The sequence below is a fragment of the Bos indicus x Bos taurus genome, chromosome 16 (assembly GCF_003369695.1).
Source record: "Bos indicus x Bos taurus breed Angus x Brahman F1 hybrid chromosome 16, Bos_hybrid_MaternalHap_v2.0, whole genome shotgun sequence".
Classification (NCBI taxonomy): Eukaryota; Metazoa; Chordata; class Mammalia; order Artiodactyla; family Bovidae; genus Bos; species Bos indicus x Bos taurus.
The window spans coordinates 43374228-43398698 of NC_040091.1; the positions used below are offsets into that span (position 1 = coordinate 43374228).

The window sequence follows — 24471 nt, forward strand, 5'->3', positions numbered from 1 at the left end:
ATCTTGGGGCTGACACAGGTTGTACTCTTTTTTTTTTTTCCAAAAATATTTATTTTTGGCTGTGCTCGGGCTCAGTAGTTGTGATGCATGGGTTTAGTTGCCCCTTGGCGTGTGGGATCTTCTTGGACCAGGGATTGAACCCATGTCCCCTGCATTGGCAGGTGAATTTGCAACCACTAGACCACCAGAGAAGTCTCAGGTGGTACTCCAGAGGGAGGATGTCAGGGAAGTGATCTGAATCCGGCTCAACTCGAACAGGGTCTTTAGATCCTCCAGTGGGCAGAGATGTTCTGAGGTCTCTTGTGGCCCCGGGACTGATCCTTTGTATGAGAGAGAAAGCAGAGTATTCCTAAAACAACCCTGCTGAGGTCAAAGGAGGAGAGAGCTTACGTCTCTACATCTGGGACTGTGGCTCCTCCACGCTGCTTTCCGGCATGTGTGTTAGCAGCCACTGGTCTCATTGCTCTGTTAGGAGGTGCGAACATGGGTTGTGCCATATCCTCTGCCTTGTCAAGATTGAGAAAGAGGAAGCTTCCTTGTTGAATCTGCCTTTGCCTGCAGCTCCTAAACCACTTTCTACTCCAGATTCCCCTCCACTCTGCCCCAGATTTTAAGTGAAACCATCTCAGCATATGATTCCCATGATCACTGTGGAATCCAAACCAAATTGCTATCTCTAACCTTCCTAGGACCTTATCTCGTTGAGATAAAGACATTCTGGGCTTCCCTGGTTGCTCAGACAGTAAAGAATCTGCTCACAATGCGAGAGTCCTGGGTTCGATCCCTGGGTTGCGAAGATCCCCTGGAGAAGGGAATGGCAACCCTCTCCAGTATTCTTGCTTGGAGAATAGTCATGGACAGAGGAGCCTGGATGACTAAGTCCATGGGGGTTGCAGAGTCGGACATGATTGAGCAACTAAACACACACACACACACACACACACACACTCTAGAGCTGAGAAATAGCTGCTTCAGACTCAGACTCCAGGCTTTATCCTGCTGCCGACCCACGGCTGCAGTCAAGAAGAAGGGGAGTGGGTCAACGACACTGAAGTCTACTGCTGCCCGTGCAGCCTTTGGGAGCTTAGCCCTGCCTTTCCCTGGAGCATCATCACCTTTCCTCTCTGCCCTCAGCAGTTCTCCCAGTCGCCTCCACAAACTTTGGGGATGTCACTCCATAAACGAGTGTTCTGAGCCCTCCTGAGCTTTTGTTCCTGTTTTCATCGGTGTGGAGAGTTGGCCCAGAGGACGCTCTGGCCTGTGGGACATAGTTACCTCTGGAGGTGGCTTCCAAGGCATTCTGAGTCATTCTCACGCCACACAAGTGGAACCATCCTGGAATAAATAATTTTTAAAAAACCAAAACACAAAAAACCCCAAAAACCTACCCAGTTTCCTGGCAGTTCTGAAACTCATGAGGGGCAAGATGTTGCAATACCAGGGGGGCAGGTTGAAGAGTGAACCGTTGTACTGGGAAACCTGGACGTGATCTCATCGAGCCCAGGCTGCTGCGCGGGCTCTGTCTGCTTCTACAGGGAAGTGTCAGCAAAGCGGGGAGGAAAGCCAAGCCCCAGAAAATGCCAGAGTGAGTGGCTAATGTGGGTGAGCTGTGAGAAGGCGGCCCTGACATCCCCAGTCAGATGTGAGTGAGGACGCGGTCTGCTGACCACTCTGGTTTCTTTGCTGAAAGCCCAGCTGTGCTGGGAACTGACCTCATTCATGAAGTAAACACTGAATCAGATACCAGCAGGCCTAGCCCTGGGTAAGTGGGAACAACATGGACGTTTCCATAATTATGAAGCTGCCAGCTGGATCTGGGAAGAGCAGCTCTCAATATGTCAATCGGAGTGAGTTCATCACCTGCTCCTGCCAAAGGAATCAGAAGCCAGTTTGCCTCTTTGCGGTTGAAATTATTTATGTGAAAATGCTTTCCTTACGTTGTCGTTTTTATATCCCAAATAATGTACTGGAAAGCAGCGTAGTCTAGCAACTGGAAGATGAGATTGGGAATCCGTGGATTGGCGCCCAGTCCTGGCCGGGTCTGCAGCCCTTCCCTCCTCTGTGCCAGCGGCCGCTGTGCTTGGGATCTTGTTACTGGAAGGCGGGGGCCATAGAGCAGGGACCTGTCTCATGATCAGGCTTGGCTGTGCTCCTGGGTCCTGGTGTTCATGTGTCACACGTCGAGGTCACGCTCACTGTTGGCTTTTGCCGTCCACTCGGGATTCTGCTAGGCCTGTGCGCCCACCTGAGAGGTTATTCATGCCCTGACTTCCCATTTCCACCTGGCTCCTTCTCCCTTTTACACACAGCTCATTCAGGGGGTGAAAGAATCCATTTGCTCCTCCATAAACAGCTGAGACCACTCTTTGCAAGACATTCATAACTGGGGGGAGAAATTACTTTTAATCCTTACCACATTTTGGCTCAGAAGGTGAAGAATCTGCCTGCAATGCAGCAGACCTGGGTTCGGTCCCTGGGTCGGGAAGATCCCCTGGAGAAGGGAATGGCAACCCACTCCAGCATTCCTGCCTGGAGAGTTCCATGGATGGAGGAGCCCGGCAGGCTACATATAGTCCATGGGGTCGCAAAGAGTGACTGAGCAACTAACACTAACTTCTAATGGCTACTACATTTTTGTCCTCATTTACTTCTCTTTCCTGAGAGAAGTAAATGGGAGAGCTGGGCTGCCTGAGTCCCAAGCCCAGCTCCTCTGCCCTTTAGGATGGGTTACCTTGGGCAAGTCACTTAAACTCTGCTCTGTGCCTCCAGCTCATCATTTCCGGGACAAAAAAAAAAAAAAGTGAAAACAGCACTGACTCTGCAGGGGTGCTGCTGGGATTAAAGGGTTAAGTTGTGTGAAGCACTCAGGACCGCACTTGGCACACACACAGGACAGCTAAGTAGCAGCCTTTGTTATCATTCTTACGGTTATTATTAGTATGAATGAGCAAGATCACACAGCAAGGAATGGCCATCTTTATGTAAGCTGGTGGTAAATTTACAAGGTGAAAAATCAACAACTAGTCCGCAGACAGGGCTACAAGAAGCCAGGTGGCCAGAGTTAGGACTGACTCATTATGTCACTTAAACCAGTTACTTAGTTTCTCTTTTAATTTCTTTATCTGTTACATGGGGGTGTTTACTGTTTCTTCCTTAGAATAATCTTGTCTGATTTTTTTTTTTTTAATCTTATTTAACTATCTATTTGGACTTCCTGGTGGTTCAGCAGTAAAGAATCCGCCTACCAAGCAAGAGACGTGGGAGACTGGAGTTCGATCTCTGGATCAGGAAGATACCCTGGAGAAGGAAATGGCAACCTGCTCCAGAATTCTTGCCTGGGAAATTCCATGGAGAGCGGAGCCTGGCAGGCTACAGTCCACGGGGTTGCAAAAGAGTCACACACGACTTTGTGTATTATGTATTAAATTAGTTTTTGGCCATGCCACATGCCGTGTGGGATCTTAGTTTCCCAACCAGGGATTAAACCCACATTCCGTGCACCCTTGCATTGGAAGTGTGCAGTCTTAACCACTGGACCACCAGGGAAATCCCAGAGTGATGACTTCTGACTACAGTTTGAAAGTTTCTCATGAAATCTTTATGGACAAAATAGTGACCAACAGGCTTCAAGAGCTTGAAGGGACAGTAGATAATCATGTGTCACATCTCCCTCTAAGGTGACACCACTTGCTCAAGGCCACACAGCTAATTAGTGTTCGGGTTGGAATCTGTACCTGGCCCCTGTCCGTGTTGCAGGCTCTGCTCCCTTCCCTCTCCTCCCCGTGGCTCCTGGGTGTGGTCCAAACAGGTGGAATCCAAACAGCACCCGGGACAGTGTCCTCCCAAAGCGTTCTCCAGTGGCCTGCGCAACAGTCCTATCCTTGGCCCTAAACTCTTCAACATCTATCAACAACTCGGATGAAGCCAAAGATAACTGCTTATCAACCGTGCAAATAACACAGGGCTGTGTGGGAAGGCCAATATGTCGGAATCACAGAATCGGGATCCAAATTATCTCAACAGGAAGGAATGATTGATGGAATCCAGCAAGATAAAATGTAACTGGAATACATGTAAGCTCCCGCATCTAGCTCCAAAACTTGATTGCAAAAGTATAGGATGTGGTTGGAAAACATGTCCAGCTTCACCCGTAATCAAAGAAATGAAATGGAAGCAAGCGTGAGATAGTCACTCTTCCCTATCAGATTGGCAACAATTAAAAGAGTGAAAATTCCCCAATTTGGTGGTGAGGGAGTGAGGAAATAGGCTCTCCTATAAACTGACTCTGGGCTTACAAACAGAAACCACCCATTCTGGAGGGTGATCTGGAAACATAGAGCAGAAACTATAATATGTACGATTTATCCCAGTGGTTTCTCTTATCAGAATGAATCCAAAGGCAGTTATGTTAAGATTTATGTACAAGGAGAGTCATAAAATTACTGTTAAGAGAAGAACACTTTTTGGGGAAGCGGGTGGTGTTCAGTTTGGGGACAGAAGTTGCAACACCATTCAGGGCCCTGTGGAGCTCCTGGGCACAAGGCCTTTCTGTGTCCCCCATTTCTTTTTTCTTTTTTTAAATAATTTTGCTTATGTATTTATTTTTGGCTGGTCTAGGTCTTCTCTGCTGCATGTGGGCTTTCTCCAGTTGTGGAGCATGGATTTCTTATTGCAGTGGCTTCTCTTGTTATAGAGCATGGGCTGTAGATCACAGGCTCAGCGCACGGACTCAGTTGCTCTGTGGCATGTGGAACCTGTGTCCCCTGCATTGGCAGGTGGATTCTCAACCGTTGGACCACCAGGGAAGTCCCCCCATTTTTTTGATTATAGGAAACAGTCTTCATTCAGCCTCCATGACCTTCTCTAAATTCCAATGGGCAGATTCAAGCCTTTGTTAATTAGGGAAGGGAGGGGATGTGAGACCAGGGAGGAATAAACAGTCAAGAGCAGCCTTGGAGCAAGGGCCCATTTCCCCATCAATGTATACACACAATAATATTTTTGAGCTATTTTGAAGATACTGAAACCCTCTCCAGGTGGGAGAAGTTAATGACTAAAGATGGCATGCTACTCACAAGCATGCAGACCCCAGAGCAGCTGGATCTGAAGGTTGAATGATGTGGACTCCTACTTACCTCACCACCAACCCATCAGAAGAATGTCCATAAGTTAATCACCCTCTTTGAACAATTACTAGAAAACTTCTCAAAAAAAAAAAAAAAGAAAACTTCTCACTGTCTTCTGCAAGTTGGGACACATGGTTTTGAAGGCATGAGCCTGCTGTGTCCCCCTTTGCCTGGTGAAGCAATACAGCTATTTTTTTCTACTTCACCCAAAACTCTGTCTCTGAGATTCGATTTAGCACTGGTGTACAGAGAAACTGAGCTTTTGGTATCAGTCTTGGAGGCCTAAGAAGGGTACCATACAGCTATTAACAAATACTTGACTCTATAAAGAGGAGGCATTAGGGTCTGTGTAGCTCAAGACCAGACCAAGACTTACAAGAGGTAATATATATATGTGATACACATGCTTAGCTAAGTCGTGTTCAGCTCTTTGTGACTCCATGGACTGTAGCCCACCAAGCTCCTCTGTCCATGAGATTTTCCAGGCAAGGATACTGGAGTGGGTTGCCATTCCCTTCTCCAGGGGATCTTCCCAACCCAGGGATCGAACTCAGGTCTCCCACATTGCAGGCAGATTCTTTACCATCTGAGCCACCATGGGAGCAGCAAAGCAGATTCCAAAGTTCATTTGGCCCCCAATTAGGATAGGCTGTCCTGTAGATTCCCAATCACTGGCAGATGGCCCCTTGTCCAGACTGTCAAAGTGGATAGTTATTGCTCCTTAGCCCCTGAGATGAACTGCTCATCTTGTTTCCCTCCAACGCAAAGAAGCAATGAACTTTGCTGCATGGAGTCATCAGAGGGTAGACTCACCACTCTCCACTCACCAAGGTGGGAGGGAGATGACACCGGGTTTCACTTCCTGATACAAATTCTAGGAATGAACTGAGAACCCTCTGTCCCCACCATTACTGAGAGTCTGTGGGAGATGACCACCCTCTTTACCCCAAGTCTTTTAGGACTACATGCTGTGTATCCATTTCGCCAAAGGTAAAGCCTAAGGGAAGCTTTTTAGCTGGGCCTGAAAAAAATAAAGTTGAGTGCTCCCTCTCACCAAATCATTTCCACTGTGTTTTGGCTTCCAGAGGTAAGTGTTCATCTGCTCCATCTACACATTTTCTCTTTTGTGTTAGTTTCATCTAAAACTTTCAGTTTCAATCACAAATCACATCTGTCTAAACTCTGTTGTATCCAACACCCCCGAATGTGGAGACTGGTTTCTTTTGGATGCTTCTCCTTACTATGCTTGTCTATTTATCATTTCTGTTTGTTAAGCCTATGTCTGGTCTCTTTTTCAGCTCTCTATCAACTATGTCGGGGGGTACTATTAAAAATACTCATGGTTGGGGTTTCCCTGGTGGCTCAGTGCCAACGCAGAAGACAGAGTTCGACTGCTGATCTGGGAAGACCCCACATGCAGCGGAGCAACTAAAGCCAAGCACCACAACTTCTGAGCCCATGTGCTGCAACTGTGGAAGCCCGTATACCTAGAGCCTATGCTCTTCAACAAGAAAAGTCACCCCAGTGGGAAGCTCATGCACTGCAACTAGAGAGTAGCCCCCACCTGCCTCAACCAGAGAATAGCCCCCTCTAGCCACGAGAGAGTAGCCCATGCAGCAATGAAGACCCAGCACATTCAAAAATAAAATAAAGAAATACAATTATTTTAAAAAATACTCATAGTTGACCCTTCATTGAGCCCTTGAATGAGACACTCATCATGTAATCTATCAGATAATCCTCACTAGCCCACAACCTTGGAGCTGGGGACAGCCTCCCTCCACTCATTGTGCTTAAAGGAATCTTTTCATAAGACAACACTTATCACATCACCAATCACAGGCCTAGGTGGCTTCCAGGGCCCTGCTGCCCCCAAACCCCACTGTATCTCCTACCAAGACCCCTCACTCCAAGCTCAAGCCACATGGACCTATCGTTTCTTCCAAGTTGTCATACACTTTCCAGCCATGAAATTTCTGTGCATATTCTTCCCTATCCCTGGGGTTCCCCTTGTCCCATCTCTCCTTTCTATGCATCCTTTGGGCCTTGATTGATGTTATTTCCAGCCCTCAGTACCTCAGAATATGACTGCTTTTGGAGACAGAACCTCTAATAAGTTAAGTATGTTAAAATGAGAAAATTAGAGTGGGCCCTAATCCAATCTGGCTGCTGTCTTCATGAGAAGAGATTAGGACATCTGGAGAGAAGCCGTGGTTGCAAGTGCACAGAAGAAAGGCCTTGTGGGACTTCCCTGGTGGTCTAGTGGTTAAGACTCCACACTTCCACCACAAGGAGTATGGGTTCAATCCCTCTTCTGGGAACTAAGATCCCACATGCTATGCAGTATGGACAACTTAAAAAAATTTTTTTAAAGCCATGTGAGGATGCAGGGAGAAGGTGCCAGTCTGTAAGCCAAAGAGATAGGCCTCAGGAGGAACCAAACGTGTCTGCACCTTGATCTTGGACTTCCAGCCTCCAGGACTGTGCAAAAATAAATATCTGTTGTTGAAGCCACCTGGCCTGCGGTATTGGGTTGCAGCAGCCCAAGCTGACTAATACTATTAAGAAGTCACTCCCTCAGAGACCTTTCCCCCCTCCCTTCAGCACTACATTGCTTCTCCTCTGTCATGCACATCACAGTTTGTAATCAGTCACTTATTTGGAAGACTACCTGGATGTCATCTGTATCCCATCCTCAGGATCCAGACACCTGGACAGGAGGAAATGTGTGTTTAGGTTCTCCATAGTCTCCAGCAACTAGCAAGCACGGTGCTTGCTGGTCACGTGGGGGTGAGGTGCTCCCCGTTGCTGAATGAAAGTCTGAAGTATTATTTCACTGACATTAAGAATGAGGACGTGGAGGTTCGGTTAAGCTTCCTAAAGCAGCTAAGCAGCAAAGGAGGACTGGAACTCCTGCAAGCCCCTAAAGCTCTGATTGGTAACCCTACTGAACCCTCTGAGCTTGAAATGCATATTCACTGCTTCCTGAGCACCCATCACTTGCTGACTTCTTTCTAGGCACTTGGAATGCAGCCGTGATGGAATGGACAAAATCGCTGCCTTCACATGAAGAGGGATGTCAAATAAAATGAAGAAGTTATATGGTATTTTAGTAGGCAATAAATGCCATGAAGCCCAGTGGAAGTGTGGGATTATGTAACTGCAAATCAGAGTTTAGAGAATGCCTTTCTTTTCTCTGTCTCTCCCTCTCTCTCTCTTTCCCATGCCTTGAGAAAGGTATGTGGGATCTCAGTTCCCAAACTAGGGATCAAACCCACTCCCCCCCGCACTGGAGGCACAAAGTCTTAACCACTGGGCTGCCAGGGAAGTCTGAGAATGCCTATCTGAATAAGGACTGTTTGAGTCATGCCTTGATGGAGGTGAGAGAGGGAGACTTGGGGCTACTTGAGGACGAGCTCCAACCAGAGGTAAAAGCAAGTTCAGTGTCCTGGAGGCAGATGGAAGCCTGGCAAAATGACCTATATGGCTGAAGTAAAGGAAGTAAGTAAATTGATATTAGGAGAGGGGCTCAGAAAGCTTCCAGGAGTCAGGTGATGGAAGACATTTGTGCGTGTGTGTTCAGCTGCTCAGTTGTGTCTGACTCTGTGTGACCCCATGGACTGTAGCCCACTATGTTCTTCTGTCTATGGGATTATTCAGGCAAAAATACTGGAGTGGGTTGTCTTTTCCTCCTCCAGGGGATCTCCCTGATCCAGGGAACAAACTGTGTCTCCTGGGTTGGCAGGAGGATTCTTTACCACTGAACCACCAGGGAAGCCCTGGAGGACATTTGTAGCCATGGTCAAACTTTGGCTTCTACTTGAGTGAGAGAGAAGTCTTTGGAAGGTTTTGCACAAAAGGAGCCATGTGGTATGACTTTGAACAGAATTACTCAGGCTGTTTTCATGTGAAACACAGACTGAGAAAGAGATGGGTAAAGGTAGAGTCTGGGAGAACTGTTTGGAAACCATTACGATAACCCATTTACAATAATCTATGAGATATGAGGGGCTAGGTCTAAGACGGTGTAAGTGGAGGTAGGATTCTAGGTATATTTTTAAGAAAAAGCCAATAGGATTTGTTGACAGATTGGATGTAGGATGAAGAATTGGAGTAGGATGTAGGATGAAGAAGGTTTGGAGTCTGAGAGCTCGAAGGTCGGGTGTTCCATTCTCTGAGAGAAGGAAGAGCATGGGGAAGCACCTTTTGGTGGAGAGGCTCAGGAGTCCTGTTCCAACAGGATGAGTTTGAGTAGCTGAGTGGAACTCAAGTTTTGATTCCAAATAGATAGTTGTATATTTAAGTACTGGGGTTCAGGGGAGAGGCTCTTATCAGCATATAGATGGTCTCCAAGGTCCTGAAACTACATGAGATCACCAAGGTATAGTAAGTGGAAAGAAAGAAATTCAAGGAACCAGTACTCTGGGCACTGCAACATTGACAGTTCAGTGGAATGAGGAAGAACTAACAACTGAGACTGAGAAGTAGTGTAACTGAAAGTGGGGTTTGGTTGCTCAGTGCTCAAAAGCCATTAAAGAGGCCAGGTTGGTTGAAAGGGGCATTTCCTTTATTTTGGATGCCAGCAACCAAAGGGAGGGTGGACGTCTGTCCAAAGGCCAACTCCCTGCCACTGATAGTGGGCAAGAGCTTTTAGAGGCTGAGGGAGGGGGCTACATACAGAAACAGAACTATCAGCTGACAGTCACCTTGAAACTGGTCATCGGTGGTCTGACCAGTGTCATCTCGACAGTTTTAAGTACAGTTAATATTCAGTTCCAGGGTCAGTTTGTTTCCATTTCTTGCATCCAGTTCTCGGAATTCTGGTGGTTTATGTCATGGGTACAGTCTGGTCATGATGTAGTTAACTTCTTCCACCTGGGGTTTCAGAAGACAGCTGACAAGATATGGCTCAGAATATTATCTATAGCCCTTGAGAAGGAACTAAGAAGGAACTATGCTTAATGGTACATTATTATTATTTACTCTCCTTTGATTGTTTTTCTTTGTTTCTGTGTTTTCTCACTTCTCTGATCAAATTTATTCTTTGGCTAAACCCCCCCCCCCAGACAAAAGGCGGGCAGAGGACGTGGGGTACAAGGACCAAAGGGTCCTGTTCAGTTTCAGTAGGAAGAAGAAAACCGAGACTGAGCAGGCCTGCAAGTCAAGTGAAGAAAGTGTTTCTTGGAGGTGAGGTGATAAACTGTTTCAAATGATGCCGACAGAGCAGGTGAGAAAACAACAGGAAGAAACTGTGCAGTTAAAGGATTCAACAAAGAGTGGGGAGAGGGGGCCACTGGGACTACAAACACTCTTTCAAGGAGCTTTGATATTTGGAGAAAGGTAGAGAGTGGCGGTGTGAGTCCGAGGGAGAAAGGAATCAAAGAGTTTCTTAGGAAAAAATATTTTCATGCTTATGGGAAATTGAGGCCCAAAAAGGTTAGGTTACCCCCCAGGACTAAGTCGTCTGGTCCAGATTCTTCTTCCCATCCCTACGCTGCATAAGTGATAAATTTAAGCCTTACTGGGGTCTCTCTGCCCGGCCCACAATAGGATCTAGGGCAGTTTGAATTTTTACTTTACTTGGACCAGAGGTACAACCGAAATTTACTACCTTAAGTCAAGAAACCCTTCAAATTAAATTTTGGGCTCTGACTCTAATTTTGGGGGGTTCCTGGAAGTCGCCGGCGAACTTCAAGAAGGCGTCTAAGTTGCCAGGGGAACCCATGCACACAGAGACCTACAGCGCCGCCCGCAAGCTTTCGGAAAGCTTACCAACATCAGCTGACCCGCTCTCCTCCAATCTCGTATCGGGGACGGGGCTCAACGCCCCGTCTCCACAGCAACGCCTTTGTCTCAGCCCAGGGCTTGGGTACCGTGGGAGGCGCGTTCGGATGACGTCATGTACCCCCGGCGCTTGCATGACATCAGCTCCAGCGCAGAAGAGGGCTCAGCCTGCCCGCAGGTATGAAAACGAGCAAGACCTCGGACACTGCGCATGTGTTATTTCAGGTTGGCGCCTGTGTAGTTCTTAAACACCAAGTTGTGAGCGAGCACTCTTAAAGTCTGCGTGCCTGTGCTGCTATGCCTTTAATTTTAGCCAGAGAAACCATCAGAGATTTGCTTCAGTTCCATCTGGCTTTCTAAGGGGCTAAGGGTGTTGGAGAAGACTCTTGAGAGTCCCTTGGACTGCAAGGAGATCCAACCAGTCCATTCTAAAGGAGATCAGTCCTGGGTGTTCTTTGGAAGGACTGATGCTAAAGCTGAAACTCCAATACTTTGGCCACCTCATGCGAAGAGTTGCCTCACTGGAAAAGACTCTGATGCTGGGAGGGATTGGGGGCAGGAGGAGAAGGGGACAACAGAGGATGAGATGGCTGGATGGCATCACCGACTCGATGGACAAGAGTTTGGGTGATCTCTGGGAGTTGGTGATGGACAGGGAGGCCTGGCGTGCTGCAGTTAATGGGGTCACAAAGAGTCGGACATGACTGAGCGACTGAAATGAACTGAACTGAACTGAAGGGCAGATACCTGAGAATCAGACAGTTTGTCTCTCCTGTCTCTTACCGCTCCTGGTGCTGCTGCTGCTGCTGCTAAGTCGCTTCAGTCGTGTCCGACTCTGTGCGACCCCATAGACGGCAGCCCACCAGGCTCCCCTGTCCCTGGGATTCTCCAGGCAAGAACACTGGTGTGAGTGTGTGTGTGTGTGTGTTAGTCGCTCAGTTGTGTCCGACTCTTTGCGACCCTATGTACTGTAGCCCACCAGGCTCCCCCATCCCTGGGATTCTCCAGGCAAGAACACTGGAGCGGGTTGCCATTTCCTTCTGCAATGCATGAAAGTGAAAAGTGAAAGTGAAGTTGCTCAGTCGTGTCCCTGGTGCCGTTGCATCCTTAATGACACCTTGAATGCTTTTCGCTCAGTCGTGTCTGACTCTTTGCGACCCCATGGACTGTAGCCTACTAGGCTCCTCCATCTATGGGATTCTCCAGGCAAGAGTACTGGAGTGGGTTGCCATTTCCTTATCCAGGGGATCTTCCCGACCCAGGGATCGAACCCAGGTCTCCTGCATTCCAGGCAGACACTTTAACCTCTGAGCCACCAGGGAAGCCCTCAAAATGCTTTAGATAAATAATAAAGCAAATGTGAGCTTTTACATTTTTAACGAACTGACCTCCCCTTTTTCATTTGTTTTTAGTCTCTTGTTCACATGTTTTAAAATTACCATTAGATTTTGTGTGCCTCAGCAGGCACCGTGATTTTTGTACAGGTAGGTACTCAATAACAGAATCTGCCATGATGTGCTAAATCGCTTCAGTCATGTCCCGACTCTTTGAGACCCTTTGGACTGCAGCCTGCCAGCCTCCTCTGTCCATGGGTTCTCCAGGCAAAAACACTGGAATGGGCTTCCATGCCCACTGAATCTACTTTTTTACTAAACTAGGATAGTTGAAGTCCTGAATGGGAAAAAAATATATTATACTCCTGTTAGTAAACTACAAAATAAATATACACCTGAATGAGTTCCATTAATACACTCAACTGAATTACCTTTTGTAGCTGCGTAATATGAAAACTTTTACTTCATTTTATACTTACAGATTCCAAGCTCTCTTTTTTCATATTCAGTGAATCTAGCTGTTGCTGAAGTGTATCTAATTCCTGTAATAATTTCTACTAGTCTTGAAAATTCTAGTTGAATTCCCAGCTTGTGTTTCCAGCAAGTTTGCTCTAGCAGACCATCTCCTTTCTAAGCCAGTGCTTTGTAAGGTCAGCAAGCAGACTTTTTAACACTTTAACAAGTTTAACACTTGTTGTTCAGTCACTCAGTTATGTCTGACTCTTTTCGACCCCTCGGACTGCAGCAGGCCAGGCTTCCCTGTCCTTCACCATCTCCCAGAGTTTGCTCAAACTCATGTCCATTGAATCAGCGATGCCATCCAACCACCTCATCCTCTGTCACCCCCTTCTCCTCCTGCCCTCAATCTTTCCCAGCATCAGGGTCTTTTCCAATGAGTCCGCTCTTCACATCACATGGCCAGAGTATTGGAGCTTCAGCTTCAGCATCAGTCTTTCCAGTGAATATTCAGGGTGGATTTCCTTTAGGATTGACTTATTTGATCTCCTTGCTGTTCAAGGGACTCTCAAGAGTCTTCTCCAGCATCACAATTTGAAAGCATCAATTCTTTGGTGCTCAGCCTTCTTTGGAAATAGGTAAATTAAGGGTAACCCAACTGTGACTGAGAGCCTGAAAAGTTCTCTTGAGTTAAGTATTTGAACTTTTAAGGATTTGTGACTTCTGTTGACAGCTTGTGGTTCCTTCTACCTTCTTTCAGATTTTTAGCCAGGATCTAAGCAGTTGTCCTGGCTGGGTAAATGACCTCCAGGTAAATGAAATGTCACTGTTCAGGAACTTTGGAAGCACCCAGGGGTGCTGAGCCCCAGAGGATACAATGATGATGACAGCCCTTGCCATCAGTGATAGCTCATTTCATTGATTCATTCCAGAAACATCACTTTGAGCACCAGTTGTGTGCTGGGCATGATTACTGTTCACTGAAGAATAAAATGAGATCTAGGAGATATGGTGCAGCCAGGAGTCAGACTTGATTGAAACTTGGCCCTGCTCCTGACTTGCTGAATGATCCAGGGGTGAGTTATGAGCCTCCTCTGCATCTCAATTTTATGATTTGTAAAAATGAGCATAATCCTACCTCCTAAAGACAACAGGCCTACGAGGCAGACCTCGTGCTATGTGTTGGCTGAGGGGGCTTTTCTTTGCACTTCTTTATGTTTCTTCCTTTCTCAGTGCCTGTCTTTTCAGGCCTTACACATAGGACAACACCACTAGTGGGAAAACAGCCCTCTGACCAGCACACAGCCTCAGAGGTCATCCACAGATTCTGCTCAAGTTATTTCAGAGACAGCTGTCATCCAGGCGCAGCTTTTTGTGGGTCTGTATGCTGAGGCCATGACTGAGCAACTAACACACACAGTCATGCTGAGGCCAAGTTAGGTTTAAGCAGAACTCTCCCACTTCATCTGCAAACAAGTTCCTCTTAAACCACTCAAATCCAAAAGGAAAAAAAACAAATCGTTTTCTTGAAGTGTGTGGAGGCTTCACATTAGGTGTTGGAGGGTGGCCTGTGAGGTTAGGTCAGATCCTGGGTCACCGTCGGGGAGGGATGAGGCACCATAAGGGCTGGGGAGCGAGTGTCTGGCTCCCTTGTCACCACAAGACCTGTGGTTTCCAACCCTGTCTGCATCCCCGTCCCGCTAAACAACAGAGGGAGAGAAAACAGACATGCACACAGGCGGACACACACACACACACACACACACACAGCCTTCAGAGGAAGTAAAGCACCAGATGTTCTGGGTTTCCTGTTCGATGCTTCCACAGCTGGTCGAGTCTGTGGTTGTGGTTTGTCTGTCTCGGGCTCATGTGAGAGACAAAAGCTGGGCTGACGGGAAACCTCCCCTCTTGGCCCACCCCCTTCCTCAGCTCTAACTGATCAGTCACACGGAAACCTGGCAGGTCAGACATTTCCTGAAACACCCAGAGCCTGGATTCTCCCAGGAGGAGGCTGAGTCCCCCTAGCCCTGCAGATCAACCCTGGGGCTGATGGTCGGCTAGATCCTGGGGACAATAGAAATCTCTCCAAATATACTATTGATATAGATCTGCATTGCTGCAGAATAGAATGAAGCTGCAGAATAGAATAGAATGACACTGAGTTGCCACATTTCCTAAGCCAGTCTCTGGCATAGAATAACCATTCAGAAACACTCAGCACATGGAGGAATGAACGAGGGACAGGGAACTTTATCTTGGGGTTCAGTTCAGTTCAGTTGCTCAGTCATGTCTGACTCTTTGCCACCCCATGGACTGCAGCACACCAGGCTTCCCTGTCCATCACCAACTTCCAGAGTTTGCTCAAACCCATGTCCATCGAGTCGGTGATGCCATCCAACCATCTCATCCTCTATCATCCCCTTCTCCTCCTGCCTTCAATCTTTCCCAGCATCAGGGTCTTTTCCAATGAGTCAGTTCTTCACATCAGGTAGCCAAAATATTGAGGGTTGAATACTTTGGGGTTGAATTTAAAAGTCCTGGCTCACCATCATGTGTCATAAGTGGCTCTAGATTCAAATTGACAACAGATTGAAGCAGCACTGTGCTACTGACTTACCACAAGTTATTAAACTTCTCTAGGCCCATTTTCCTCATCTGTAAAATGGAGACAGTAGTATCTATTGCCAATAGTATGCCAAGAACCTGCCTGCCAGTGCAGGAGATGTAAGAGAGCCAGGTTTGATTCCTGGGTCGGGAAGATCCCCTGGAGGAGGCATGGCAACCCACTCCAGAATTTTTGCCTGGATAATTCCATGGACAAAAAATTCCACGGAGGAGCCTGGCAGGCTACAGTCCATGGGGTCATGAAGAGCTGGACACAACTGAGCCACTGACACTTTCACTTTCACTAAGGATCATCACCACATCGTAAGATAATGGCGATGCTTAAATGAGCTAATGTGTGTAAATCACTTAGAATGGCTGCTGGCAGTTGGTAAGGGATGGATAAATAGTAACTGTCATCAGTGTTCAATTGCATTTGATTCTGACAGCAACCTAACTGCAGGTAGGCTCTGTGAGTAGTGCCATTTCGCAGATTAGAAAACTGAAGTTCAGAGAGATGAAGTCACTTTTGCAAGTTCACCGAGGTAGTGAATAGTAAAACTGAGACTCCTCTCCAGTTCTGTCTGACTCTTTCTTGTGTGTGCATGTGTGTGTGAGGTTTTAACCGCCTCCTGCAGGTGCATTTTTTTCATCTCCTCCTGGGAGCCCTCCTCCCACCCCCACCACACAAGGCCCAGCCTCCTCCTGCAGACCTCCCTTCCTGCAGCCTCCAGCTGCATCCCTGCTTTCAGAGAAAGGTCTCGCTTCCCTGCAGAAATGTACCTTGAAGAGTGATGTCTTGCAGATGGTTGTGCCTAGCTGGGAAAAATCAAAGAAATGGCTCATTGGGGAGAATTTCACAAATAGCAGCCTGGCCAGGAAGACATTTTGTTGTGGTGGTTTTGGCTGGGGAGGTGGTCCTTTTCTCTACCCCTCAAATCGCGTTGCTCCTATGCTGGCCTCGTCTGACAGAAGAGGCAGTGGAGTATGGTGTGAAGTCTTATGCTCAGATTCAGTGAGCATCATTATTGCTGGAGGAGCTCTGAAAATGCAGATTCTCAGGCCCCACCTTAGAGTCTGTGAGCTACATTTTGAGAAATATGGTGTGGCAAGAGGCGCAGACCTAGATTCAAGTTCCTTAAATAGCTGTGCAACCTTAGGAGGATATTGACTCCTTCCGAGCTTCACTATTCTCATCTTTAAAATAGGAATTAAGCCACTCCCACCCACCTCACGGGGGACCACCAGTGATAGTGAAATGGGAGAGTGTGAGTGGGGACCACTTCTGTGTTCATGCTCAACCAAGTGCCGTGGAGAATTCCAAGGAAGGCATAGACCCAGGCCGAAACCTGAGAAGTTCCTTAAATCTTTGGTGAGACCGGGAACTGTAGGCCCCTGAACGTAATCACTTCTTTGGTGAAGGCTGTTGGCCAGAAGGGGAGGAAGTATGCTTTTCCACGTCTCCTACACTGGTCTCTCCCAGCGAACAACATGGCAAAGTGCACCAGAGCCTGAATCAGTCAGGGCATGCCAGGTAATGGGGCAGTAACGAACCAACACTGGGTCTCAGTGGCTAAACACAGTAAGGGTTTCTTTCTCTCTCTCTTTTTAATATTTCTTTTAATTTATTTATTTGGCTGTGCTAGGTCTTGGTTGCAGCATGTGAAACATTCAGTCCTTCTTGTGGCATACAGAGTCTTTAGTTGTAGCATGCGAACTCTTAGTTGCAACATATATGGGATCTAGTTGCCTGACCAGGGAATACACCTGGGATCCTGGCATTGGGAGCTCGGAGTTTTAGCCACTGGACACCAGGGAAGTCCCGAGGATTTATTTCTTGATCACGCTGTATATCCCAGCACATCGGCAGGTAGTTCTGCTCCACAAGCTCCTGCAGGGACCCAGGCAGAAGATGTTGGGCAGAAGTGTGCCATCTGGAACACTCTTCCATTGTCAGAGTGGACTAGAGGTGGGGGCCTGGGCGATTTACTGCCTCAGCCTGGCCATGGCATGCATCCCTTCTGCTCAATTTCATCAGCTGAAACTAGTCAGACGCATAGCTGGGAAAGGCAGGGGAGCAAATGGCATGTTTGGGGAGCACTGTTTACCCAATTGTAGGCTAATGTAAGTGGTCTGAGCACATTTCAGGTAAGTTATGGGCTTTCCAGGTGGCCCAGTGGTAAAGGATTCACCTGCCAAGCAGGAGACATGGGTTAAAACCTTGGGTCGGTAAGATCCCCTGGAGAAGGAAAAGGCAGCCCACTCCAGTATTCTTACCTGGAGAATCCCATGGAGAGGAGACTGGCGGGCCATGGTCAATGGGGTCACAAAGAGTTGGACACAACTTGGTGACTAAACAGCAGCAGCAACGGCAGCAGCATTGTTTTTGCTGCAGGGTACCTCCTGCTTAGAGTAGGGAGATCTGAAACTCTTGGCCCAGATTTCCAGCAAGGGCACAAAGACCAATGTTTCTCAGAGAGAAAAGGAAGAAAGATTTCTCTGTCGAGTTGCTTCTGCACCCTATATGCTGAGAAGCTCAGCTTTCCTGTCTGGTAGAGCCGAGTTTTATCTGTTTGAGAATGTAGTAGTTGTTTTGTTTTTTTTTTCCTCTCTCTCTTCTTCCTTTTTCTCATTCTTGCCTGCCCTCAAAACATGGGAAGAGAAATAGTCTGCCTTGAGCAGCCAACAGTCTGGCCCGGCTCCCTGGGCTGGAGGGGAGCCATCTCCCAGCAGGCTGAGAAATACCCAAGAGCTCCCAGGGTCCTGTGGGCGCTGGGTGGGAGGCTGACACAGCCTAGAGGCGGTGTGCCTGGCTGCCAGCCCCACCCTCCTCGGAGTGCTCTGCGCAGAGCAGAGCTGAAAGCAACCCAAATATCTTCGGAAATGGAGAACGCTGGACTGGAACCCAGCAATTTGGGGCAGCAGTTTTTCTGGAGCACGTAGCTGGGGAATTTGCCTTGAGAAATCTCATTCCTCGAGTGTTGGTGGATAAATGGCACTTATTTGTTTAACCTCAAATCAAGCCACAGTCCCCATTTTCTGGGCTGCTTTGAAAGGGTTGTTTTAAAAGAGCTGAACAAGCTGAAAATCACGGGTCTGGTGGTTGGAATGGCTTTGCAGAAAGTGGTGGGCTCAGAAAGTTCCTGAATTTTCTGTAGAATGTGACTGGCAGTGGCGGGGGTGGGGGGGGTGGGGATGTGGGTAGGGAGGGGAGGAACACAGCCTGGACCCTTGTCCTGCATATTGACTGGACTGTTTCTATGAGGGGTCCAGCCTTGTCAGGGTCAGTGTTCTCTTGACCCTGGGTTCCCTTGATCAGAGTTTCAGGTGGGAGGAAACCCTGGAAGATTGCTTTCTGAAATCTGTTCCGGCAGCTTTGTATAAAGTGGAGTTCTTCTGTTCTTTCTGTCTGACCAGTCTCTACTTCCTTCCCCTCTTTCATAACAGAAGGTGTTTTCCACCACCCCCCCAAGAAAGATTTTTAAAATTAAATTTATTTATTTTTAATTGAAGGGTAATTGCTTTACAATATTGTGTTATTTTCTGCCATACCTTAACATGAATCAGTCATAGATATACTATCTGTCCCCTCCTTCTTGAACCTCCCTCCCCATCCCACCCCTCTAGGTTGTTATAGAGCCCCATTTGAGTTTCCTGAGTCATACAGCAAATTCCCATTAACCATCTATTTTCCCATTGGCTATCTGTTGGAAGGATTGATGCTGAAGCTCCAATGCCTTGGCCACCTGATGCAAAGAACTGACTTATTGGAAAAGACCCTGATGCTGGGAAAGATTGAAGGCAGAAGGAGAAGGGGACGACAGAGAATGAGACAGTTGGATGGCATCACTGACTCGATGGACATGAGTTTGAGCAAGCTCCGGAAGTTGATGATGGACGGGGAAGCCTGGTGTGCTGCAGTCCATGGGGTGGCAAAGAGTCTGACACAACTGAGCAATTGAACTGTGCTGACTGATCTATTTTATATACAGTAGTGTATATGTTGGAGTTTCCCTTGTGGCTCAGTTGGTAAAGAATCTCCCTGCAATGCAGGAGACCCAGGCTTGATCCCTTGGTTGGGAAGATCCCCTGGAGAAGGAAATGGCAGCCCACTCCAGTATTCTTGCCTGGGAAATCCCATGGACAGAGGAGCCTGGTGGACTACAGTCCATGGGGTCACAAAGAGTTGGACGTGACTGAGCAAGTAAACCACAGTGTATGTTTCCATGTTACTCTCTCCATACATCCCACCCTCTTCTGCTGCCCCCCATGTCAATAAGTCTATTCTTTATGTCTGTCTCCATTCTGTGCTAAGTTGCTTCAGATGATGGTTGAAATTGGCCGTGGTGGGAGCACAGGTGGACCTCAGAGATATTGCAGGGCTTTCCCCACCCCCCGCCCCAGACTACCACAATAAAGCAAATAGCACAATAAAGCAAGTCATAGGCTTTTTGGCTGTGTTCTTAGGGCTGTCAGAGAAGACCATTTCTTTCCCTTGGCATTGTTAAAGAGGTAGGATGTCAGCAGTCATCTTGCCAGACACAGGGAAAGAATTTCTTAGAGATCAAGGGAGCAAAGGATACTCATGTCACTTGAATGCCTGAATCCAGCCATACCTGATGCTGGTATATTCCTGAATGTCCAGTTACATAGATCAATATTCCTCTTTCTTTGCCTAGGTAGCATGAGTTGAGCTCCTGCCACCTGTCAATAAAAATGCCATGAATAATACAAATGGGTCACCCATAGCCAATTAAATAGATTTGGTGTTTGTCTTGATTATGGTGGTGGTTTCATAGGTGTATTTATCTGCCACAACTCACTGAATTGTACACTTTGAGTGGGTACATCTTATTGTAAGTAAATTAAGATGCTACAAATGTAAAAAAAGAGGGGTGTGTGTGTGGTTGGTGGGAGTGGCTTTCTCATATCTAATTCTGCCAGGTAAAGACTCAGATAGGAAAAGAAGATGAAACCAGAAGGATGGTTCTGTAACTCGCACCAACCGGTTCCTGCTTCCACCTGTTACTGTGATTTTTATCCACCCACCCATTTACCATGGGCTTCCTTGGTGGCTCAGTGGCAAAGAATCCACCTGCAATACAGGAGACCACCTGCAATGCAGGAGACGTGGGTTCGATCCCTGGGTTGGGAATATTCCCTGGAGAAGGAAATGGCAACCCACTCCAGTATTCTTGCCTGGAAAATCCCATGGACAGAAGAGCCTGACGAACTACAGTTGCAAGAATCAGACATGACTGAGCGACTAAACCATGAACCACCACCACCATTTACCACCTGGGACCTCTTAGAGAAGAAGAAGGAAGGATGGAAGGAAACAGCCCTCTTGAAGGGGGGAGAAGCAGAACTGAAGTTGGGTCTTCTCTCTCCTGCCAGCCCTGGAAACCAGCCAAGTCACCGTGACCCTTTATCCAGTGATAAGAGCCTTACAGAGCAACAATGTGACCAAAGCAAACGGGCAGCCCAGCAGAACTTCACCTGCTGGTCCTCTGAGAGGGAGTTGAAACAAACACCTATGGGCTCATTCTCCTTTTCTGTCTCTGGGGTATGGGAGAGGGTGAGCTCCAGGTTGCAAATAAGGAAAAGCCTGGACCAGGCCTCGTGCTTGAATCCCACCCCTGGGTCCTGGCTCAGGGCCTTAAAGCTGCTATTCCCTCCTGAGCACCTGGCACAGCACCCTGTTTCCCACACGGCCTTGAGGGGAGTTAAGAAATAATATCAGGACTTCCCTGGTGGTCCCGTGGTTAAGAATCCTCCTTGCAGTGCAGGGGACACCAGTTGAATCCCTAGTCTGGGAAATAGGATCCCACATTCGGGGGAGCAACTAAACCTGCACGCTGAAACTACTGAAACCCGTGAGCCACAGCTAGAGAGTCCACGCGCTACAATGGATTCTCACAAGATGCAACAAAGGTCCTGTGTGCCCCATCTAAGACCTGAAGCAACCAAATAAACAATAGATATTTTTTAAAAAGAAATAACATCAATGACAGCAGCTACTTCTACTTCTTTCCTAGGAGACCATCTGAGTGCCCACCCCATGACTGACTCCATAAGCATGAGATGACTTCATCCTCAAATCCTGAAGGTAAGTTCTCTTAGCAATCGCCATCATACAGTCAAGGAAGCTGATGCTCAGAGAGGTTAAGTCACTTGCAGGGTTCACACAGCTAAGGAGAGGCATGGCTGGGCTTCAAACTCAGTTGTGTCTGGTCCCAAACCTGGCTTCCAAGCTGTACAGAGTACAAAGCAGCATAAATGACATTTGTCTTTCGCACCCGGTGACACTGAATTCATAATCAGCAGGCCCACACAAGGTGAGCCATCCTGGGCAGATGGATATCAATGCCTGCCGCCAGTGTGAGTGCTCCCTGGGCAATGGCCAGGGTGGAGATTTCCCAGTCCCTGGCATGGATCCCCACCTGCAGCCCATGGAACGGTCCTCAGGAGATTTCTGGGGGCAGAGGCAGGCCTCCCAGCTGCAGATCAGCCTGGGATGGGCTCAGGACTCTGCAGGAGTAGCTGGGCATTCATTCGTCTTCCCCTGGCTGTGGGCGTCTCTCCAAGAGTGACAGGAGAGCTATTTCAGAACAGGCAGGGGGCCTCAGTCCAGTCTGCCCAAACATGCACCCCTCAGATGACTGCCTGGCCCCAGAGAGTGCAGGGACTGAGCCAACAAGACCTCCACAGCCATCTGGGGCTCCCGGCAGGATGGATGCAGGTGTGGATCCTGTGCCCCGTTCACACCGGTCACGCTCAGTTCCGGTCCCCTGATGCTCCCACTGGAATCACTTCCTTCCCCACTGCCACCCTGTCCACAGAAGGACTGCTCAAGGAAGGACTCGCCTGGGCTGAAATTTTGGCTGGGTTCCAGGGAGCTGGCTTGGTCTGATTGGGTGGCGAGGATTGGGGAGGGGGAGGAGGTAAGGGGAAGCGGCTGCAGGTGTGGAGGGAGAGGGGGGAGGTGGGGGTGCACAGTGGCCAAGTGGTCAGGGCGGGGTGTGGACAGACAGGCTAGGGAAAGATGGAGCAGAAAGGGGCTCTGAGGCCAGAAAAGGGAGGCGGGCAGCATGCATCCCCGGACTGGAGGGAAGAAAAGCATCAGAATATTTAGAGCAGAGAAGCAGAGCCGAGTGGGTCGTGTGTGTGTGTTAGTCACTCAGTCGTGTCCAACTCTATGTGACCCCATGGACTGTAGCCTGCTAGGCTCCTCTGTCCATGGGATTCTCCAGGCAAGAATACTGGAGTGGGTTGCCATGCCCTCCTCCATGGAATCTTCCCAAACCAGGAATTGAACCCAGGTCTCCTGCATTGCAGGCAGACTCTTTACCCTCTGAGCCACAAGGGAAGCCTGAGGGGAGTTATAAAATCATTATAAAATGGTTATTGATCAAAGCCATTGGGCGGGAGGGGCTGGGGGTCCCCAGTTTGAGGGCAGAGATGCCCCAGTTTGGGGATAAGTGCTGTCTGGGTATGTCTGGCTGGCAGGAAACGAGGTAGGGCCAGGGTGCTGGGTTTCGGCTCTAGTGTCTGTGGGCGCAGAGAGCAGCTGCAGGGCGCTCAGCCCCGGAGCCCCAGCGCTGGCCTGGCAGCTAGACGTCTGAGGTGTTCTGGTCGTGAGGATGTTCAACTGTCTGTTTACAGTCCCTGTGACTTGCATAGCACTCAACCTGCTCAGCCCTTAGCACACGTTATGTCATTTAATCACCCAAGCCTCCTGCAGACAGGGAAAGAGGCCACGACCCTGGTCTCCTCCCAGGTAACGAGTGGAGGGAGAGGGTTGGGACCTGGGTCATTCCTCTGGGCATGTCACCTGGTGTCCAGGGACCTGGGTCTTTCCTCTGAACGTGTCACCTGGTGTCCAGGGACCTGGGTCATTCCTCTGGGCGTGTCACCTGGTGTCCAGGGACCTGGGTCATTCCTCTGGGCGTGTCACCTGGTGTCCAGGGACCTGGGTCTTTCCTCTGAACGTGTCACTTGGTGTCCAGGGACCTGGGTCTTTCCTCTGAACGTGTCACTTGGTGTCCAGGGACCTGGGTCTTTCCTCTGAACGTGTCACCTGGTGTCCAGGGACCTGGGTCATTCCTCTGAACGTGTCACCTGGTGTCCAGGGACCTGGGTCTTTCCTCTGGACATGTTACCTGGTGTCCATGGACACCATGGAGTCCTCCATGTGTCCATGGAGGGGGCAGGAGCTGAGGTGGGGGCTGCAGCTGCTGGGGACAGTGGATGCCAGCCAGCTGGTCCCGTTGGCCAGGCCCCTGCTTCTCTCGTGGGGCAGCATGGTAAGGTATTCTGAGTCAGCAGGAGGGTGGACAGGGAGTGTGAGTAAAAGTGGGAGTGAGTATGTGTGGGTAAGTGTGAGCATGCCGCTGTGAGGTGTGTGAATGTGGGATGGCCCTCTGCTCTGGGGCTGGACCAGCCAGGAGACAGGAGCCCCTTGGAGTCTGGCAGGGACAGGAAGTTGCTCACCCTCCGTGTATGCAGCAGCTCTCCTGGGTGGGGACAGGATGCTGTGGTCTCTGCAGAAAAACGGGAACCAGAGAGGGAGTAGAGGAGGCAATGGCTGAGAGGGTGGATGGGACATAGGCCTGGAGAGGACGGGGGAGTCCAGGGGATGGGATGCTTGAAAGGTGAAGAAACTTTGGAAATGCTCCAAAACATTGAAGAAAGAGGGGAGGACTTTGTCTTATGTCCCTGGAGATTCACTGGGGGACAAATTAAGTCCCCGCCCCCCTGGAACTGACTTGCCCCTCTGTCAGCCTGGCCTCTCCAGCTTTCTTACCTCCTGGGTTCCTCTTCATGCACCCTAACTGGGGCCCCAGCTCTGGGAGTGTTCTACCCTCTGCTCTGTCAGCAGGAACCCTGCCCATCTTGGAAGATGTAGCTGGTGTTTCATGGCTGAGAAGGCTTCCCACTTGTGGCACAAGGGGTTTCTCCCTCGTGGTCCAGGCAGCTCATTCCTAAGACCTTAGCTCCCCAACTCTGCTGGGGAGTCTTTCAATTCTCCTCACCCTCTGTGACAACCTGTAAAAAGCGGCAGGGCTGGGCTCACAGGGTTTTATTTACTGCTAACAATAAAATTGATGCTTTTGAACTGTGGTGTTGGAGAAGATTCTTGAGAGTCCCTTGGACTTCAAGGAGAT

The 24471-nt window shown here is 48.7% G+C and overlaps 2 long non-coding RNA genes across 2 annotated transcripts in view; one reads left to right on the forward strand and one right to left on the reverse strand.

Moving 5' to 3' along the window:
* Positions 1-9671: 9671 nt before the first annotated feature.
* On the reverse strand, positions 9672-10985 carry LOC113906605. Its single transcript, XR_003514936.1, has 2 exons — positions 10899-10985; positions 9672-10001 (listed from the first exon to the last, which is right to left on the reverse strand). It is a non-coding gene; the product is annotated as an uncharacterized LOC113906605 (long non-coding RNA).
* A 63-nt stretch (positions 10986-11048) lies between these two features.
* LOC113906604 overlaps positions 11049-24471 on the forward strand; it is a 52254-nt gene continuing 38831 nt past the window's right edge. The window contains exons 1-2 of the long non-coding RNA XR_003514935.1: positions 11049-11135; positions 21343-21413. This is a non-coding gene — a long non-coding RNA (uncharacterized LOC113906604). The remainder of the gene's footprint in view (positions 11136-21342; positions 21414-24471) is intronic.